Below are 19,870 nucleotides of genomic sequence, written 5' to 3'. Positions count from 1 at the left end.
TTGAAGGAAACAGCAAAATATTGTTTTTCAACAGTTTGATTCCTCTTTTTTAAAAGTCCAAAAGAGGATAATGCATTTTTATATGACTAAGTAGTCATTAAGATGCAACAACTGAAATCAGGAATAACTACCCACACATAAGAGTCAATGGGAATGTCCCTACTGCAATGAGGAAAGCCAATGCAAAATATAGATGAATGGAAGACAAGAACATTTTGAGAAAATACCCCCAAAACTCAGAAGGATAAAAAGATGAAAAAGAAGCATGAAGGACAGGAGTATAAAATCTTACCAAAGTATAAATGTTGTTATCTCAGAGATAAAATAAGAGAAGAGAAGCCCTTTCTTAGACTTAAGACCCAAGTCCACACAGTGAAACAGGCCACTGGAAAGCTTGAGGAATGATTTAGGGTCATCTGGGTGCTGATTTCAGTTCTTATTTCCTCCCAGATAATTAACTTGGTGTGATAAACAGCATGGCTTGATCTACAGAGATTCTAGGCAATGCTCACTTGACCCTGATGTCCTTAAGAATAAAAATCAATGAGCAATACATTAAAGAATCTCATTAGACTAAGCTGCCTTTAATTAAAGTCACAGGCCTCTACTCAATTACCAGACTTTAGTCAGTTTATAAATCTATAATACCTTACATGAAGAGAAGACCAAGTATTAGTAAGAAAGGACCCTGTGTTTGATTATACCAAGAACATTCCTCTTGGTATTCACCCAAAGGGTCACCTGAGTAGATAGGAAAAGGAAAAAAAACTTAAGTCTTCCAGGAATCACACACACTTTAGATATAAAAAGCAGATGCAGCCAGAAGGATTCCTTGATGAAGTGAATGTAGTGTATACAAAATAGACCAAAGAAAAGCCCAAAGGAAGTTATGCGATGAGGTTAGCCCAAATACCAGAAGCCTGCTCCTCCACACTGCTGTCCCTCCTTCAAACAAAACAAATGGCCTCATGGAGAATTTCACAGAGAAAGGGGGGGAAATTTCTGAGCTTGATCTGCACATGTTCTCTCACCCAATGCCAGTAACTTCCAGAAAAGACTGCAAAAGCACTGCATCCCAACTCAGGACAATCCTTGCCAAAGAAACAAAAGGAGGTATTCAAGTTGACAGGACTACCAGTACATCTACTTTGCCTGAAGAAGAAACTGTTTCAGTTAAGAACCTATGCATATTAGTAGGCCACAGCTAATAGTTTCTGCAGGATGATTAGCAATTCTGAAGGAACAAGACTGGAGGATCTGTTACAAAATAAATCTGAAAAAGAGGCATATGGATGAGCCTCTCAGACTTGGCACATGAAGAAAACTTGTAGGTCGCATATGATGTGCATTGAAGGGCTCACTATGGAAAAGATTCTTAATCAGGTAGACAGAATTATTTATTCAATGACTATGAATCAGCCTCCTTCACCTGCCTCTCCAAAGCTTGCTCAACAGGATCAGGAAGAAGGTTCACTGGGTTATGGATAAAGCTCCTACCCTTGTCTATCTGAAGATCATCAAACTATAACAATTCAGAGAAAATAGGGAAAAAACATCAACAGGAAATTTAAAACTAAACCAATTATTTTATACAAGGGACAATTATTTAAGGATATAACTTAAAGATGTTCTAGATCCAAACTCTACTCAGTATTAAATTCCTTAGAATATTACTACACTGACGGAAAGTACTTACACTTTGTACACAAGTTTAGGACATCAGGAAACTTTAGTTTTACTTGAGACTCAATTAACAGTATGAAGTTTGAGGAACTGTTTTCTCAGAATCAGATTCCAAATCTGTAAAATGAGAGGGCTGAATTAAATTTGGGTTTTTCAAACATGATTTTTGTTTGTTTGTTTGTTTGGTTGGTTTTTTTTTTTGCAATAGCAGAAATCCTTCTTAATCTAAGGTGCAAAACGTAAATAGAAAACTTCAAATATCTATCAGTTAGACTCATAAATGGTAGTCTAATAACTTCATGTGCTGTGCTGAGTTGCTCAGTCATGTCCAACTCTTTGCCACCTCATGGAGCCCACCAGGCTCCTGTGTCCATGGGGATTCTCCAGGCAAAAATACTGGAGTGGGCTGCCATGCCCTCCCCTCCAGTGGATCTTCCCAACCCAGGAATCAAACCCAGACTTCCTGCATTGCAGGCGGATTCTTTACCTTCTGAGCCACCAGGGAAGCCCCAATAATTTCATAAATTTATACAATTATAAAGCCAGTAAATGAGAATACTAAAATCATTCTGATGAACACAGTCTTATAGCAGCTCCATCATATAATTTGCCTTAATATTGTATTTGGTAACAGTACTGGGGAAAAAATCAGGCTCAAACATTTGTAACAGTTTCACAATTGTACATGATCAGAAACAGGTAAGTTCAAACAAAAATAGAGCAGACAGTTACCAAAGGGGAAGGCAGGGGTGGGATAAATTAGGAGTATGAGATTAACAGATACAAACTCCTATACTTAAAATAGATCAAGCAACACATGTTTGCTGTGTATGACAAGGAACTATATTCGATATCTTATAACAACCTAAAATGGAAAATAATCTGAATATAAATAAACAACTTAATGATTTTGCTGTATACCTGAAACACAGTAAGTCAATTATACGTCAATTAAAAAACACACATCCATCTTATTTTGGATTCAAGGATGACACTAGGAATTATTTAAATATAAAGATCACTTAATCCATATTGTGTTTTTTGGGGTCATGCTATCTGCCTCTTAATGCGACTATTAGGAAGTTATCCAAGCATTTGTTGTCACCTCTCCATTTCTTGCTGTTTTCAATTTATCAGCTCAATAAATCTTTTTTCTTAATCTTAAAAAAAAAAAGATGGAGAAGAGCCTCAATTTAAACAAATTAATTGTATGGCACCAATCAGTGCTCATTACTGCTTTTAAGTTTAATATATCATATTGAAATATTTTATTTCTTCTTTAAAAAGTAGACTATTTTTAAAAATTAAATTCAAAGTTCACAAACTCATGAATTAAATTTAAGTCAAAAATTCAAAGTATCACTGGTCCCCTAAGGTTTGTGAAAATACAATCTATAACACTATTAAAATTGATATGGAAACCCGTTCCTACACTAAAATCCCCTGATTCTACAGAATACATATTAGAGATGATGTCACTCTTAATGAGTCATGTAAGTAACTTAAATTTTTGTAAATTTTCTAACAAATTTGAATTTCTTTCCTTATATTAAGAGCTTCTTATAATGCTTTACATTTTTTTAAAAAGTTTTCTGCACATTAGTTTAACTGATCTTTGCAATAAGATTTCCATTTTTCAAATGAAAAATACTTAAAGGAAATACAGGAGCGAGCTTGAATTTACATTTTCTGATTCAGTCCAGTTCTCCAAGTTCTCCTCCCACATTACTCCCACTGTTTCACACTGCTCTTTCAACTAACCCATGTAATCATGGACAAGAAATAAAAAGTGAAAGATACAAATCAAAAACCAAAAATCTAAACAAACAAACAAAAAAAAAATAGGGAAAGCACCCTTATGGGATAGAATCAGCTTATTCTTCCTTTTTCAACATTTAAAATAATTCTGGTTAAACTCTGACTAGCATTCTGGTAAGGTTACCATGTGCCAGAAGACTGGATCAAGTTAGGCATCTGTGCTTTGGTTTTCCTCCTCCTATATTCTCCATATATTCAAAATGGTTTCTAGGTTTAGGTCTTTAAGGATACTGATAGAGTAGAAATCAAAGAACATAGAGTACTTTTAAAATTGCATATTTCAAAATCAGTGCTTCAATTTTGCTAACATTCTTTACCAAAGTAGTTCCTTAATCAAGGACAATGCTGTTTCATAGGGGACATTTGCTACCTCTGGAGATATATTTGCTTATCATAACTGGGCCAGGGTCAAGGTTCCCACTGGCATATACAAGCCATATGCCTGTTCTTTGTTAGTCGCTAAGTTGTGGCCGACTCTTTTGCAACCCAATGGACTGTAGTCCACTAGGCTCCTCTGTCCATGGAATTTCCCAGGCAAGAATACTGGAGTGGTTGCCATTTCCTCCTCCAGGGGAATCTTCCTGAACCAAGGACTGGATTTGCCTCTCTTGCAATAGCAGGCAGATTCTTTACGTGAACCACCTGGGAAGCCCAGTCTATGCCAGAGATGCTGCTAAATATCCTATAATGGACAGAATAATCTCCCACAAAAAAAAAAGCAATTGTCCAATTATCCATATCAAAATGCTGGCTGAGAAAATGCTTTACTGAAAGTAAAAACAAACCCCAGGGAGATAAAAGAATTCTTTAAAACCATCTAAAGAATGAGTCAGAGAAGGCAATGGCAACCCACTCCAGTACTCTTGCCTGGAAAATCCCATGGACAGAGGAGCCTGGTAGGCTGCAGTCCATGGGGTCACGAAGAGTCGGACACGACTGAGTGACTTCACTTTCACTTTTCACTTTCATGCATTGGAAAAGGAAATGGCAACCCACTCCAGTGTTCTTGCCTGGAGAATCCCAGCGACAGGGGAGCCTGGTGGGCTGTACAGGGGTTGCAGCAGAGCAGCAACTAACGTCTATGGGGTTGCACAGAGTCAGCCACAACTGAAGCGACTTAGCAGTAGCAGCAAAAAATTAGTAGAAAACAATCTAATCTTAAAGTTTTCCTCATGAGACAAAAGAGGCTACTAGTTTTTTAAAAATTTAAAATATTACAAAAAATAAAGCTGTAACAAAATTGAAATCAATTTAAAAAATATATAAAAATCAATATAATTTATCACATTTTAAAAAAATGATTTCCTCAGTCCAAATATCTTCTGTCACCTTTGACTCCACTTTTTTCCAACTGGAAGCCATCCAGTTTTCCTGATGGCTCAGCTGGTAAAGAATCCGCCTGCAATGGGTAAGATCACGGTTCAATCTCTGGGTTGGGAAGATCCCCTGGAGAAGGAAAAGCTCCTCACTCCAGTATTCTGGCCTGGAGATTCCATGGACTGTATACTCCATGGGGTTACAAAGAGATGGACACAACTGAGCAATTGCGACTTTCACGTTCACACACAATCTATCAAGGAATCTTACTAGATTCATCTCCAGAGTACAAAAAAACTCTGACATTGCTTCCATCTCTGCTGCTACAACCTTGGCCCAAACTCCTTTCATCTGTAATACTAAGTCCCTAACTTATCTTCCTGCTCTATCTTTAACCCTACCCTACTCTCAGTCCCAAAGAATGCTCAAACTACCGCACAATTGCACTCATCTCACACGCTAGTAAAGTAATGCTCAAAATTCTTCAAGCCATGCTTCAGCAAGCAATACGTGAACCGTGAACTTCCAGATGTTCAAGCTGGTTTTAGAAAAGGCAGAGGAACCAGAGATCAAACTGCCAACAACTGCTGGATCATCGAAAAAGCAAGAGAGTTCCAGAAAAACATCTATTTCTGCTTTATTGCTTATGCCAAAGCCTTTGACTCTGTGGATCACAATAAACTGTGGAAAATTCTGAAAGAGATGGGAATATCAGATCACCTGACGTGCCTCTTGAGAAACCTATATGTAGGTCAGAAAGTAACAGTTAGAACTGGACATGGAACAAGAGACTGATTCCAAACAGGAAAAGGAGAACATCAAGGCTGCATATTGTCACCCTGTTTATTTAACTTATATGCAGAGTACATCATTAGAAACACTGGGCTGGAAGAAGCACAAGCTGGAATCAAGATTGCCAGGAAAAATATCAATAACCTCAGATATGCAGATGACACCACCCTTATGGCATAAAGTGAAGAGGAACTAAAAAGTCTGTTGATGAAAGTGAAAGAGGAGAGTGAAAACGTTGGCTTAAAGCTCAAAATTCAGAAAACTAATATCATGGCATCTGGTCCCATCACTTCATGGGAAATAGATGGGGAAACGGTGTAAACAGTGACTGAATTTATTTTTCTGGGCTCCCAAATAACTGCAGATGGTGACTGCAGCCATGAAATTAAAAGATGCTTACTCTTTGGAAGGAAAGTTATGACAAACCTAGATAGCATATTAAAAAGCAGAGACATGACTTTGCCAACAAAGGTCCGTCTGGTCAAGGCTATGGTTTTTCCAGTAGTCATGTGTGTATATGAGTTGGACTGTGAAGAAAACTGAGCACCAAAGAATTGATGCTTTTGAATTGTGGTGTTGGAGAAGACTCTTGAGAGTCCCTTGAACTGCAAAGAGATCCAACCAGTCCATCCTAAAGGAGTTCAGTCCTGGGTGTTCATTGGAAGGGCTGATGCTGAAGCTGAGACTCCAATACTTGGTGGCCACCTCATGCAAAGAGTTGACTCATTGGAAAAGACCCTGATGCTGGGAGGGATTGGGGGTAGGGGGAGAAGGGGACGACAGAAGATGAGATGGCTGGATGGTATCACCGACTCGATGGACATGAGTTTAAGTAAACTCCGGGAGTTGTTGATGGACAGGGAGGCCTGGCGTGCTGCGATTCATGGGGTGACAGAGTCGGTCACGACTGAGTGACTGAACTGAACTGAACTCAATCATGATGATTCTCAGCACTGTAACCAGAATGATCTTTTTTTAAAATATAATACACAACGTGCATTACTGGTTCTCGAATATTTGGCCTCAGGACCCTTTTATACATCTATAAGTTAATGAAGACTGAGGTGTGTCTTCTCTGCCTAAATTCATATGTTGAAACTGTATCTCCCAATGATGGGATAAGACTATCTCATGAGAATTGAGCTCTCATAAATGTGATCAGTGAAACAATGAAAACACAGCAATTATCCATACCAAAGTACTGGTCGAGAAAATGCTTTACTGAAAACAAAAACAAATCTCAGGGAGATAAAAGGATTCTTTAAAACCATCTAAAGAATTAGTAGAAAACAATCTAATCTTAAAGCTTTCTTCATGAGACAAAAGAGGCAAAACATAAAACATCAATGAAAAAGTGTAAACCAGGAAGCAGGCTCTCACCAGATATTAAATCAGTAAGAACCTTGATCTTGGACTTCTCAGCCTGCAGAACTATGAGAAATAGATTTCTATTGTTTATAGGCCATTCAGTTTAAGGTATTTTGTTATAGCAGTCCAAGCTAAGACAGACCCCAAAGAACATATACATAGCTTCTGTCACCATTTACCATATTATAAATAATAGCAAATTTTAAAATAGTCAGTAATTCACTTTCAAATAACAATAAACCCATTAAATGTTGATATTTTCATGAAGATTATTTTTCAGAACCAAAAAATTACAATTTTTGAAAACCTCAATGTCTGCTTAATGCAAATAGCTGTATTCTCACAGCTGCTTCTGCTGTGAGAATTCAGTATGCAATAGGTTGTTCTGGGTAAAGTATGTGAATAAAAACTGACCACATACAGATAATGTAGTTAGAGAAGGGAGGAGCACTTTAACAGCTTTTTCATATAACTGAGGAATTTTTAATTTTCACAAAAGCTCTATAAGAAGTCATTTCTTAGAAATTATTTACAAAATGGAATATTAAACCATATTAATAAATTTTTGTACTCTGTTACCTTAAACTCCCTTGGTCTATCATACACCTTGAATGAGATTTTCAAACATAATGATTTTAAAGATACATTGATTTGAAAATATTGATTCAATTATACAAAACTTCCATACATAACACATTAACCAACATCAAGTTAAATTAATATCACAATCAACTTTATTAGAAAATCCAAATACTGGTAAGGCATCAAGCTTGCATTGACAGTCCACATATTTTCCAACTTTTCAATTTTGGCTTTAAAGCTTAAATTTTATCACTGACAAATACCATCAGGTGTTTTCCTTAAGGTGTCAAGCTCACTTTACTCATTCTCAGGAAAATGTCTGCAAAATACCCAAACCTGAAGGACCATAGTTTGTTCTTGAAGTAAAAATGGAACCATACAATGACTGTATGCCACACAATGAAAACTAAACAGCAATATAAAGGAGCAAAGTATTGGTACACACCACAACATAGACAGATCTCAAAAATAATTACCCTGAGTGAAAGAAAGCTGAGACAATATATACTGTATTTCATTGTTTACATAAAACTTCTAGAAAATGTAAACTATAGTGACAGAAAGTTGATCAGTGTTGAGGGGGGGCAGAAGAAACTCTGGGGGTGTCTGATGTATTTATTATCTTGATTATAATCATTTCATGGTAACACACATTCTGTCAGATGTCAAACTACACACTTTACATGCAAGTTTGTAGTACCTGAATTATACTTCAGCAAAGCTGTCAAACACACACACCCTACAAACACACAGCCTAAAGTTTATTAACGGTGGAAGAGTAAAATTATGGTGTCTCTATTATTTTAGTTACTACTAAAAAGCAATAAATTCAATCTATTTTTATTGACTGGAACAGGTCTTAGGAATACTGTTAAGTTGGGGTGGGGGGAGGGGCTCAGAGTAACTTATAAAAAACAAAAATAATATCCTATATATGTACAGGAATGTGTCTCTCTGCAAACAGTTAAAGATAAGAAGGATAAATTAGGAGCTGGGACTGGCAAAATGGGGTGGGGGTGGACGGGGGGATGAACTTCTATTTAGCTGCTATACTGCAAAAGGCTTGCACTTCTTTTTCTGAATGCCAAAAGGTAACACGTTATTTTTGAGTGTGTATTAAACTGTTACAACAATGAGGTGACTCAGCAAAGCTCAATCTCTTCAAAAGAGCAACATCACACTCGGACTTGGTATCTTTTGACCTCCGCAGAAAAAAACGCCTCAGCAATACTGAACCAACCTGGAGGGTACACCTTCTCTGAAAACGGCATTTTTCAGGTCAAGGACACGGGCGCCCACGAAGTGGCCGAGTAGCAAACACCTTTAGGAAGCAGGGAGGTCACAGAGTTGAGGGGATCCCGAAGCGGATCGAAGACTGTGGGCCGGCGCCCGGCTCCTCTGGAGTCAAAACCACAACGGTCAAGGAACCAAGGAACAAAGCGGGAAGGGGGCTGCAAAGGCATCACCTTCAAAAACAATACCGCCTACCGCGAGCTGATCGTTTTATAGATAGCGACTTACGGAGCCCTCAGAGGAGGTCCGTTTCTTCCTGACGCCAAGTCAGCTTCTTCCCGACGCTCTAGCCACAGCCCAAGATGGCGGCAAACTTGAAGCCGGTTCTCGCCCCTCGTGCGCCGCGGGGCGCAGGCGCAGGGCGTGGAGGACGGGGCATCACGGGAGGCTCGCGGCTGCAAGCTGTTCCTCCAGCCTGAGAACGCCAGCCACCCGGGTCCTGGGAAGCACGCTGCTCAATCTGAGGTACCCACTTCAGGTGGGCACCCTCCCAGCCTGGTCTTTTAGGGCCTGGCTAATGCCTGGGTTAGAGCCTTGTGGGAGGCCTCTGGGGAAGAGGGCAGGGCTAGGGTGCTGGAAAGGATGTTGCCTGGTGGATGTGGCACATGGGGTGCAGTCACCCCTCGTATCTGGTTGTGCGAAGCCTTCAGCGCACGCAGACGATCCCCGTTGTGGCTGCCCAGGAAAGAAACCCGGGCGCCCCCAGTCTGTAGACTTTACAGACCAGTGAAAATAACAGCCACTTATTGAGCCCCAATGAATCAGGTCTTTCTGTACCTTACTGCGTTTTCTTCTGTTTCTCTGTGTTGCAGAAACTTGAATCAGATCCCTGCAACAGATAGTGGTCATTTCTAAAATATTACTAAAGATCTCATTGCTACCAGGGCCTTTATGTTAAAAAGCCATTGACCTGTACTCTTGAGTACACTTTACGTTATACCTCAATGAAAAAAAGAAAAACACAAACTTTGAAAAAGGAATTTAAGAATTAACAATATTTTTCTTGAGTTTATCTGTTAAGTGAGTCACATCTAAGAAAAAGAATAACACATGTAATTTGGCAATTTTTGATAAGGCCTTTTTATGAAACTTCCCAGACACTAAGAAAGATGATTCAAGTCAAGTGGTCTCTAATTTTAGCACGTAAAAAAAAAGAGAGAGAGAGAGAAAAAAAATAATTCCTCAATCATTCAGTCATTAGAGATACAGGTGCATTAACAGCATGATAGCAAGAAGGTTTAGGAACCACTGAAGTATTTTATTTTCTCATAGCACTCTGGACTTTCCCCTTAATAATTATAGTGTGTACATACATGGTTCAGTTCAGTCACTCAGTCGTGCCCAACTCTTTGCAACCCCATGAAACGCAGTACGCCAGGCCTCCCTGTCCATCACCAACTCCCAGAGTCCACCCAAACCCGTGTCCATTGAGTCAGTGATGCCATCCAACCATCTCATCCTCTGTCATCCTCTTTTCCTCCTGCCCTCAATCTTTCCCAGCATCAGGGTCTTTTCAAATGCGTCAGCTCTTCGAATCAGGTGGCCAAAGTATTGGAGTTTCAGCTTCAGCATCAGTCCTTCCAGTGAACACCCAGGACTGATCTCCTTTAGGATGGACTGGTTGGATCTCCATGCAGTCCAAGGGACTCTCAAGCGTCTTCTCCAACACCACTATTCAAAAGCATCAATTCTTCGGTGCTCAGCTTTCTTTATAGTCCAACTCTCACATCCATACATGACTACTGCAAAAACCATAGCCTTGACTAGATGGACCTTTGCTGACAAAGTAATGTCACTGCTTTTTAATATGCTGTCTGGGTTGGTCATAACTTTCCTTCCAAGGAGCAAGCGTCTTTTAATTTCATGGCTGCAATCACCATCTGCAGTGATTTTAGAGCCCCCAAAACTAAAGTCAGCCACTGTTCCCACTGTTTCCCCATCTTTTTGCCATGAAGTGATGGGACCAGATGCCATGATCTTAGTTTTCTGAATTTTGAGCTTTAAGCCAACTTTTTCACTCTCCTCTTTCACTTTCAGCAAGAGGCTCTTTAGGTCTTCTTAACTTTCTGCTGTAAGGATGGTGTCATCTGCATAATTATATGATTATCAGTGTCTGTTTCTCCTGCAACATCAAGTCTCACAGAAGTAACACTGAGCATATTATTTTTCCTCAGTGAATCTTTAAGTGAAAAGTTGAATGAACAAATACATTACTGTCCAGGTGGTAGCCGCAGTCTGGGAGTTAGATGAGATTACCTGGAACATGTGAGCAAAGCAGAGGATGGAACCCTTGAAAAGAGCAGTGTATTAACAATTCTGGTTAGGACCACAACTGTGTTATTTGTTTTTGCACCTCTTTTCCTTTCCTCTTTTGTCCTGAGTAAGGAGCACCTGTGTCTTGCACACAGGAAACATACAAGAGTAAAAATAACCCTGCTACACCAAACCAGTCTACGATCCCAAATACTCAACTGCTATTATGCTTGCGTGCTAAGTTGCGTCCAACTCTGTCCAACCCCATGAATTGCAGCCTGCCAGACTCCTGTGTCCATGGGATTCTCTGAGCAAGAATACTTGAGCGGGTTGCTGTGCCCTCCTCCAGGGGATCTTCCTGACCCAGGGAACCCGTGTCTGTTACATCTCCTGCATTGGCAGGCAGGTTCATTGCCACTAATGTCACCTGGGAAGCCAGGGTGTTCTTTTCAGTGAAACACTTAACTCTAGCAGACTGTAAACTGGGCAAGTCTCTTAAATTTTTGTGCCTCATGGCCTTTACCATCTTGTAGGAATGCAGATATAAAATATAGTCATTTCCATCACCCTTTTTCATGGAAGCTGCACATGATCCATCCTCAGAACATGCCATTTAAATATTCTTTTATTCAGTTTAATCATTTCTGAGTATACTTCTGGGTAAGAATATTTTTCCTCTAGTTCCCATATCCTCCAATATCCTAAAGTTAGCTCCATTTTTTTTCTATACTTCTACTGCCCATTTTCTAGAACTTTAGCATGAAATAAGCTTGATGACTTGGGATAATCTCCTTTCTGGTTAACTGGATTTTCTGTCATATTGGTTTCTTAGGTGCCACCAGGAGGCAGCACAAATTTGGTTTGTGATCTCACTCTCTCTCACCCTTGATGCCTATACATCTGCAGTCATTCTGTCACTTCCTTAAGGTGAGAAGTCTTTTCTACTTAAGATGCAATTAAAACTGACCACTTTTTCCCCCAAAATATACAGTGTTAATGAGGATGTGGTGTAACAAGTACCATCATATACTTGTAGTAGAAGTGTTAATTGAAGCAATTTGAAAACTATCCATCCAAAGCCTTCAAAGGGTGTATACCATTTACCCTGGCACTCCTTCCCACAACCACACTCCCATCCCTAGTCATTTCTCTTAAAGAAATTATTGTGACTCTGAGCAAAAATACAGCTACAGAGGCAATCCATACGACTTTGCTTATAATAATGTGAACTAGAAGCAAAGTAAGGATTCAGCAATAAGAAATTCAGAAATTTGTAGCTGTTAAAAAACAATAGTGTTGAAATGTTTTCCCAAAATGGTATATGTATCACAAGCTCTATTACACTAGACAATTTTAATTACTACATAGACGAGCACCATTTGCTTCCATTTCCCTAAATCTGCTCCCAGTTCCCAGAAACTTCCCACATAAGTTTTCCACTTTCCATAAGAAAGTTCCCACATAAGACTTCCCACATAAGTCTTCATTTTCCCGATTCCCCTTAGGAGCTCCCTGTCCTATTCCTTTTCCAATGCCCAGGCTTCATCCTGTCATCATAGCCCCAGCACCTTTTCCATTCAACCCAGCCCTTTGCCATTTGTCAACACAGGTTTCCTTCATTCTGACCTCCAGCTCCATCCTCGTAGCTTTCAAGTCCCTCTTCATAGTATTTCCTATAATCTCTGTTTTAGGAAATTTCCTAAACAATTCTGTTTCTTCTCCTAAATTCCAGGAGGTGACACTGAATTAAGCCTTTAAGGATGAGGAGGATTTGGCAAAGGCAAAGACCAAGGACTTAGTGGCTTGTCAGGATAATATAGACCAAGGCAGAGAGGAGAAAAATAGCATGAAATGCACAGAGCCTAAACTCAGGGCAGTGATACATGGTGGTAAATTGAGAGGCTTGTTCAGAGACATAACCTAAGGGTAGCAGAAACCTGACTACAGAGGACCTAGCATGATATTTTATAGACAGTGAACCTCATCCTAGAATTGATGGATGAGCCAATTAAGTTTAAGATGTGATTAAATCAAATCACAGAGTGTTGTGTAAAAATGAATTTGTGGGGAGAGGGGTTCTTTCAGTAACAAATGTGAGACATGATAAGGACTTGAGCCAGAGCAGAGGTAGGAACCAGCTAGAAGATGGATCAGATTCAAGATTACTTAGAATGTCAAATTAACAGGACCTTGTGACTATGGACTCTAGACCTAAGGTAAGTTAGATAAGGACCAGAATCACATCTGTCTTACTCACTGCTAATATCTCTTACACCTAGTACAGTGTATCGAACACAGATACTCAGTAGTTTTTAATGAAGGATTAATGTGTGAGTGAGCTAAACTGGCACTACTGTATATGTAGCAAACCCCCTTCTAAGAAGCCGTCAATTTTAAGGCACACCATTGATTTCATAGTAGTCTTTTCTGAGGGTGGGTAGGTATCAGAAAGGTTAAAATGCAGAATGACTCTGCGGATCTTACAAATGAATAGATGAGTTTATTTCCTTTCTCTTGATGGGCTGGCCTTGTGGTTTGATTTGCTTTAGCCAGCAGAGTTTGTGATCAGAAGAGTTAAAATGAGAAGGAAATCTCTCCTAATTAAACAATTAGCAAAAGTTTAAGTAATTGCTGATGCTGCATCTGTTAAGTAATTGAAGATTCCTCAAAATAAAAGTGGAAACCATTAAAACAAATTTAATGATTATGTCGAATTAAAATTGTTAGCAATATAAACTTAACTTAAAAGAAGAGGGGCATAGGTAAAATTAAGTTGAAATCTACTAAAAGAATTATTGTTTTTTCCATTTTTAAAAATCTTTTATCCATTTTTAAAGATTACTTCCCATTTACTGGTATTACATAATATTAGACATATTCCCCATGTTGTCCATCACTGAGCCTATCTTACACCCAATAGTTTGTGCCTCCCACTCTCTCACTCCTGTATTACTCCCCCTCCACACTGATAACCACTAGTTTGTTCTGTATATCTGTAAGTCTGCTGCTTTTTTGTAATATTCACTAGTTGCATTTTTTAGAATCCACATATAAGTGATACCATTCAGTATTTGTCTTTTTGTCTGACATTTCATTTAGCATAATGACTTCCGAGTCCATCCGTGTTACTGCAAATGGCAGAATTTTATTCTTTTTTATAACCAAGTTGTATTCCATTTTACAAATGTGTATCTTCTTTATCCATTAATCTGTTGGTAGACACTTGGGTTGCTTCGCTACCTTGGCAGTTTTAAATAGTACGACTGTGAACATCAGGGTGCATATATCTTTTGAATCAGCGTTTGTGTTTTTTTTCAAATATATACCTAGGAGTGGAATTGCTGGGTCATGATAGTTCTGCTTCTAGTTTTTCGAGACCTCTGCATTCTGCTTTTACAGTGGCTGCACTAATTTGCATTCCCACAAACAGTGTAAGAGGGTTCCCTTTTCTCCATGTCATGACCAACATTCGTTACTCGTGCTTTTGTTTTAGGATGGCCATTCAGGTAGGTGTGAGGTGATCTCTCTCTGTGGTTTTCATTTGCACTTCCTGGTGGTTAGTGACGCTGAGCATTTTTTCATGTGTTGTTGGCCATTTGCATTCCCTCTTTGGAAAAAATGTCTATTCTGTTCTTCTGCTCATTTTTTTATTGGGTTGTTTGGTTTTATTTCGATGTTGAGTTGCATGAACTGTTAACGTATGTCAGATATGGTGGACCTAGCATGAGGTAGGGCCAGCAAACACTTATTGAATGAATATAAATGCTTCTACTTCCTTGAAAATTTTCCCAGATCTCTCCAGTCAGAATGATTTCTTCCTCTCAAATTTATATCCTCTCAAAATATTTAACATCTTTTTTCTTTCATATACTTGTGTTTATGTCTCATTTTCCACTACCACCTTTTAAGTTTTTTAAGAGCAAGAACTATTCCCTTTTCGTAATTTATTACAGATTGATAGAAAATGGAAAAGGAAAAAATGTCTTAAAGCTAAAATTAATTCATTTATATACTTTTCTAAGTTTAGAAGAATTGTATTGACCTTAAACTATGCAACTTCAAACCACTTAAAATGAATTCTGCTTCTATGTATTAAGTTAGTTGGTAGCAAAGGAATGGATATTAATATGCCATGTCATACTACCTACAGGGCTGGTATGCTTGTTTGCTCAGCTATATCTCATCAAACACCAGTGAACAGAGACAGTTGCCAGACTTTTTCTAGGTTATTTGTTCTGTTTGTAAACAGAAAGTGTACAATAATTAATGAGATGTAATCATTTGCAAACTAGATTTACGCAGAATAAAAGAATTTTTTTCAAGAGGAGAGACATTAATGCAACTCTTAAGTGCTTAATGACCCCATTAATTGAGAAATAAGTAATTGGAGAAATTAAACAGAAGAGGTAATGGCCTTGGAGCCATTAATCTATTCTTGGAGTACTGCTCATATTTACCAGGTGATATTCCTCTGAATTAAGAGCTGACAGTCAGTCGCTTTCACATATAGTTCTTGAATCTTCTCAGTTATTAGAATCACTTGGAAAGCTTTTGAACAACACAAATTCCTGGATTCTCTTCAGACTTCCTTAATTAGAATCTTAGGGGTGGGACTCAGGTATATGAATTGTTAAAAAGAGGACCACATGATTCTTTTGATGTTCTTGATAAAAAGCTACCCAGGTTTGGACATCCTTGCTTCAGAACAGAGTTTCTCAGTCCTGCAGTTATTGACATTTGGGGATGGCTAGTTGTTGTGGAGACTGCCCTGTGCATTATAGGATGTTTGGCAGCATCCCTGGCCTCTACCCACTAGACACAGAAGCACCCTTCCTTCCCCAAGTTGAAAAAATCAAAATGTCTTCACACATTGCCAGATTTCTTTGAGGGGGGATTAAATCACCACCATTTTAGGAGCTCTGCTTCACAACAACCCTGTCTGATAGAACTTTATGCAATGAGGGAAATGCCCAACATAGTAGCCACAAGTCAAATGTGGGTATTAAGCACTTGCAAAGTGGCTAGTACAACTGAGGACATGACTGTTAAATATTATTTTATTTTGATTAACTTAATTGCCAAAGCCACAAAGAACCAGTGGCCATTATATTTCTTATACATCTTTATAGGATTCAGACATGAGACTGTAGGCAATGAAGTCTACACAGCTTCTCCTGAAGTACTTCTAAGACATGCCATGTAGAAATAATTTACAGGAATAGAAAAACCTATCTACCTTCCTGTTTGAATCTAAAACAAAAAAAAAAAATCTTGGGATGTTAGGACTACTGGAAAGTTTGCTTGCAGTTTTACTTTCTGTGTTGCCCATGAAGTACTTTTTGTTACTGCCCTGATATACAGATGATATCAGACTTAGAGCAGTCTGGCTTGAGGATAGCCTCTTTCAGTCCCAACCTTGATCTCCTTTTATGGCCAGTCCTTCACATTTTCTTAGGAAAAAAAATCCCATTGTTTTCTGGTTTTCTCAATTCCTAACAAGTTAAACACAGAATTACAATAGAGACCCAGCAATTCTACTCATAGATGTATAACCAAGAGAGTTGAAAAACATATGTCCAGAGAGGAGGAGCCAAGATGGCGGAGGAGTAGGACGGGGAGACCACTTTCTCTCCTACAAATTCCTCAAAAGAATAACTGAACGCTGAGCAAACTTCACAAAACAACTTCTGATCGCTAGCTGAGGTCATCAGATGCCCAGAAAAGCAGCCCATTGTCTTCGAAAGGAGGTAGGACAAAAGATAAAAGATAAAAGGTGAGACAAAAGAGCTAAGGACAGAGATCCGTCCGGCGAAGGGAGTCTTAATAAGGGACGTTTCCAGATACCGGGAAACCCTCGCACTGGCGGGCCTGGGGGAAGTGTTTGAACCTCGAAGGGCAACCTGACTGGGAGAGAAACAATAAATAAAATCCACAGATTACGAGCCTAAAAGCAACTCCCAGCAGAAAAGTACCCCAGACACCCGCATCCGCCACCAGCAAGTGGGGGCGGAAACGGAGAGGAGCGGGCAGCATTGCTTGGGGTAGGGTCCGGGCCTGAGTGCCCTGAGGACAATCGGAGGGAGCTTTTGTGAGTTGCCAGCTTGAACTGTGGGAGAGCAAAAGAGAGAGAGAAAATTAACCGGCCGGAACACATTGCCGACCGTTCGCAGAACAAAGGGACCGAGATTCTGGATGGTCAACATCCGCCGGGAGGGTCGCGGCAAGACACAGGGTGCAGGCACCCGACCGGCTCGGGCGGGGACTGGGGCTGGGGACGCGGAGGGCAGAAGGCACATGCACCAGACTGGCGCCGGCGGAAACTGAGACTGGGACCGCGGAAGGGAGTGGGCGCACCGCACCCGGGGTGAGTGCGACCACCAAGCCCCTGGCTGCCTGGACCGCTCGGACGGGAAGGCACAAAGAGCAGGCGCAGCTTTTTGCTCCGTGCTTCTGTGGAACACCCGAGGGCTGGAACCGCGCACAGGGCGCGCTCCATATAGAGCAGCCGGGAGCCCCTCCTCACAGTGCCAGCCCCTCCCCGCAGCGCGACGGAACTAGCTACCTGAATAAGAGTCCACCTCCACCCGCCTGTGTCAGGGCGGAAATGAGGCCCTGAAGAGACCGGCAAACAGAAGCCAAATAAACAAAGGGAACCTCTTCAGAAGGGACGGGGCAACAGATTAAAAATCCCTGTAGAAAACACCGACTACACCGGAAGGGGCCTGTAGATATCGAGAAGTGTAAGCTGGAACGAGGAGCTATCTGAAACTGAGCTGAACCCACACTGACCGCAACAGCTCCAGAGAAATTCCTAGATATATTTTTACTTTTTTTTCTTTTTTTAAGTAAGAAAAAAAAATTATTTTTTATTTTTTATTTTTTCGCTTTTATTTTCCTTTAAAATTCCGTATTACTCCCCCATTTCTCCTTAACTTTCATTTTCATAGATTTTTATGATTTTTTTAATTAGGGAAAATTTTTTTTCTTTTCTTTTTTTTTTCTTTTTCTTTTCTCTTTTTTCTTCTTTTTTTTTCCTTTTTCTCTCCTATTTTCTATTTTTCTTTTTCTCTTATTTCTTTTAAAGTCATCCAGTACTCCTCTACTACTCCTTAATTTTCATTTTCAATACACTATAACCTTACAAAAAAAAAAAGAAAAACATATGTCCATGCAAATACTTGAGCACGAATGTTCATAGTGTTGGAGAAGACTCTTGAGAGTCCCTTGGACTACAAGGAGATCCATGAAGTCAATCCTAAAGGAAATCAGTCCTGAATATTCATTGGAAGGACTGATGCTGAAGCTGAAGCTCCAATACTTCGGCCACCTGATATAAAGAACTGACTCATTGGAAAAGACCCTAATGCTGGAAGGTTTGAAGGCAGAAGGAGAAGGAGACAACAGAAGATGAGATGGTTGGATGGCATCACCAACTCGATGGACATGAGTTTGAGCAAGCTCTGGGAGTTGGTGATGAACAGGGAAGCCTGGCATGCTGCAGTCCATGGAGTCGCAAAGAGTCAGACACAACTGAGCAACTGAACTGAGCTGAGCTGCATTTTTTCCATTTTTATTGTGGTGTAATTAACATGTGTGTGTGTGTGTTAGTCACTCAGTCATGTCCAACTCTGTGCCCCCATGGACTGTAGCCCACCAGACTCCTCTGTCCATGGAATTCTCCAGGAAAGAATACTGGAGTGGGTAGCCATTCCCTTCTCCAGGGGATATTCCTGACCCAGGGATTGAACCCAGGTCTCCTGCATTTCAGGCAGATTCTTTACCATCTGAACCACCAGGGAAGCCCATAATTAACATATTGTATAAGTTTTTACTTATACAATTAATTAACTGCATTGTATAAGTTTAAGGTATATAGCATAATGATTTGACTTACAGGCATTGTGAAGTGATTACCACAATAGTTTAGTTAACATCCATCATCTCATACAGATACCAAAGACAAGAAAAAGAGGAAGAAAAAGTTTTTCCTTATGATGAGAACTCTAGGAGTCATTCTCTTAAACTTTCATACATATAGCAATGTAACTATCATCATGTTTTAGATCACATCCCTAGTATTTATTTATCTTATAACTGAAAGTTTGTACCTTTTGACCGCCTTCATCCAATTGCCCCCAACCCCACCTCTGGAAACCACAAATCTGACCTCTTTTTCTATAAGTTTGTTTGTTTTTTAGGTTCTACATATAAGTTAGATCATATGGTACTTGTTTTTGCCTGCCTTATTTCATTTAACATAATGTTCTCAAGGTCCATTTATGTTGTTACTATTGGTAGGATTTCCTCTTTTTTGAAGTTGAATGATATTCCACATCTCCTTTATACTTGGTCATCTGTTGATAGATACTTACATTCTCCCCAGGTCTTAGCTATAGTGCTGCATAGCCACATTATTCATAGTAGCCAAACAGTGGAAATAATCTAAGTGTCCAACCAATGATAAGTCAATAAAACAAAGGGTATTGTAGTCATACAAAGGAACTTTTCTGGCAATAACAAAGAATGAGCCCTTGTTAGATGCCACAACAGGATGAAGCTTGAAAACACTGTGGTAAATTAAAGAAGACAGTCACAAAATATCATAATATTATATAATTCTATTTATATGAAATGTCTGTAGTAGGCAGATCAATCGAGACAGAAAGTAGATTAGTGATTTCTTAGGGCTGGATGTGAAATGGGGACATTGGATGGTGATAGCTAACAGATACAAGGTTTCTTTCTGGTGTGATGAAAATATTCT

Source organism: Muntiacus reevesi, chromosome 3 (assembly GCF_963930625.1).
Source record: "Muntiacus reevesi chromosome 3, mMunRee1.1, whole genome shotgun sequence".
Taxonomy (NCBI): Eukaryota; Metazoa; Chordata; class Mammalia; order Artiodactyla; family Cervidae; genus Muntiacus; species Muntiacus reevesi.
This window is presented reverse-complemented; position numbering follows the sequence as displayed.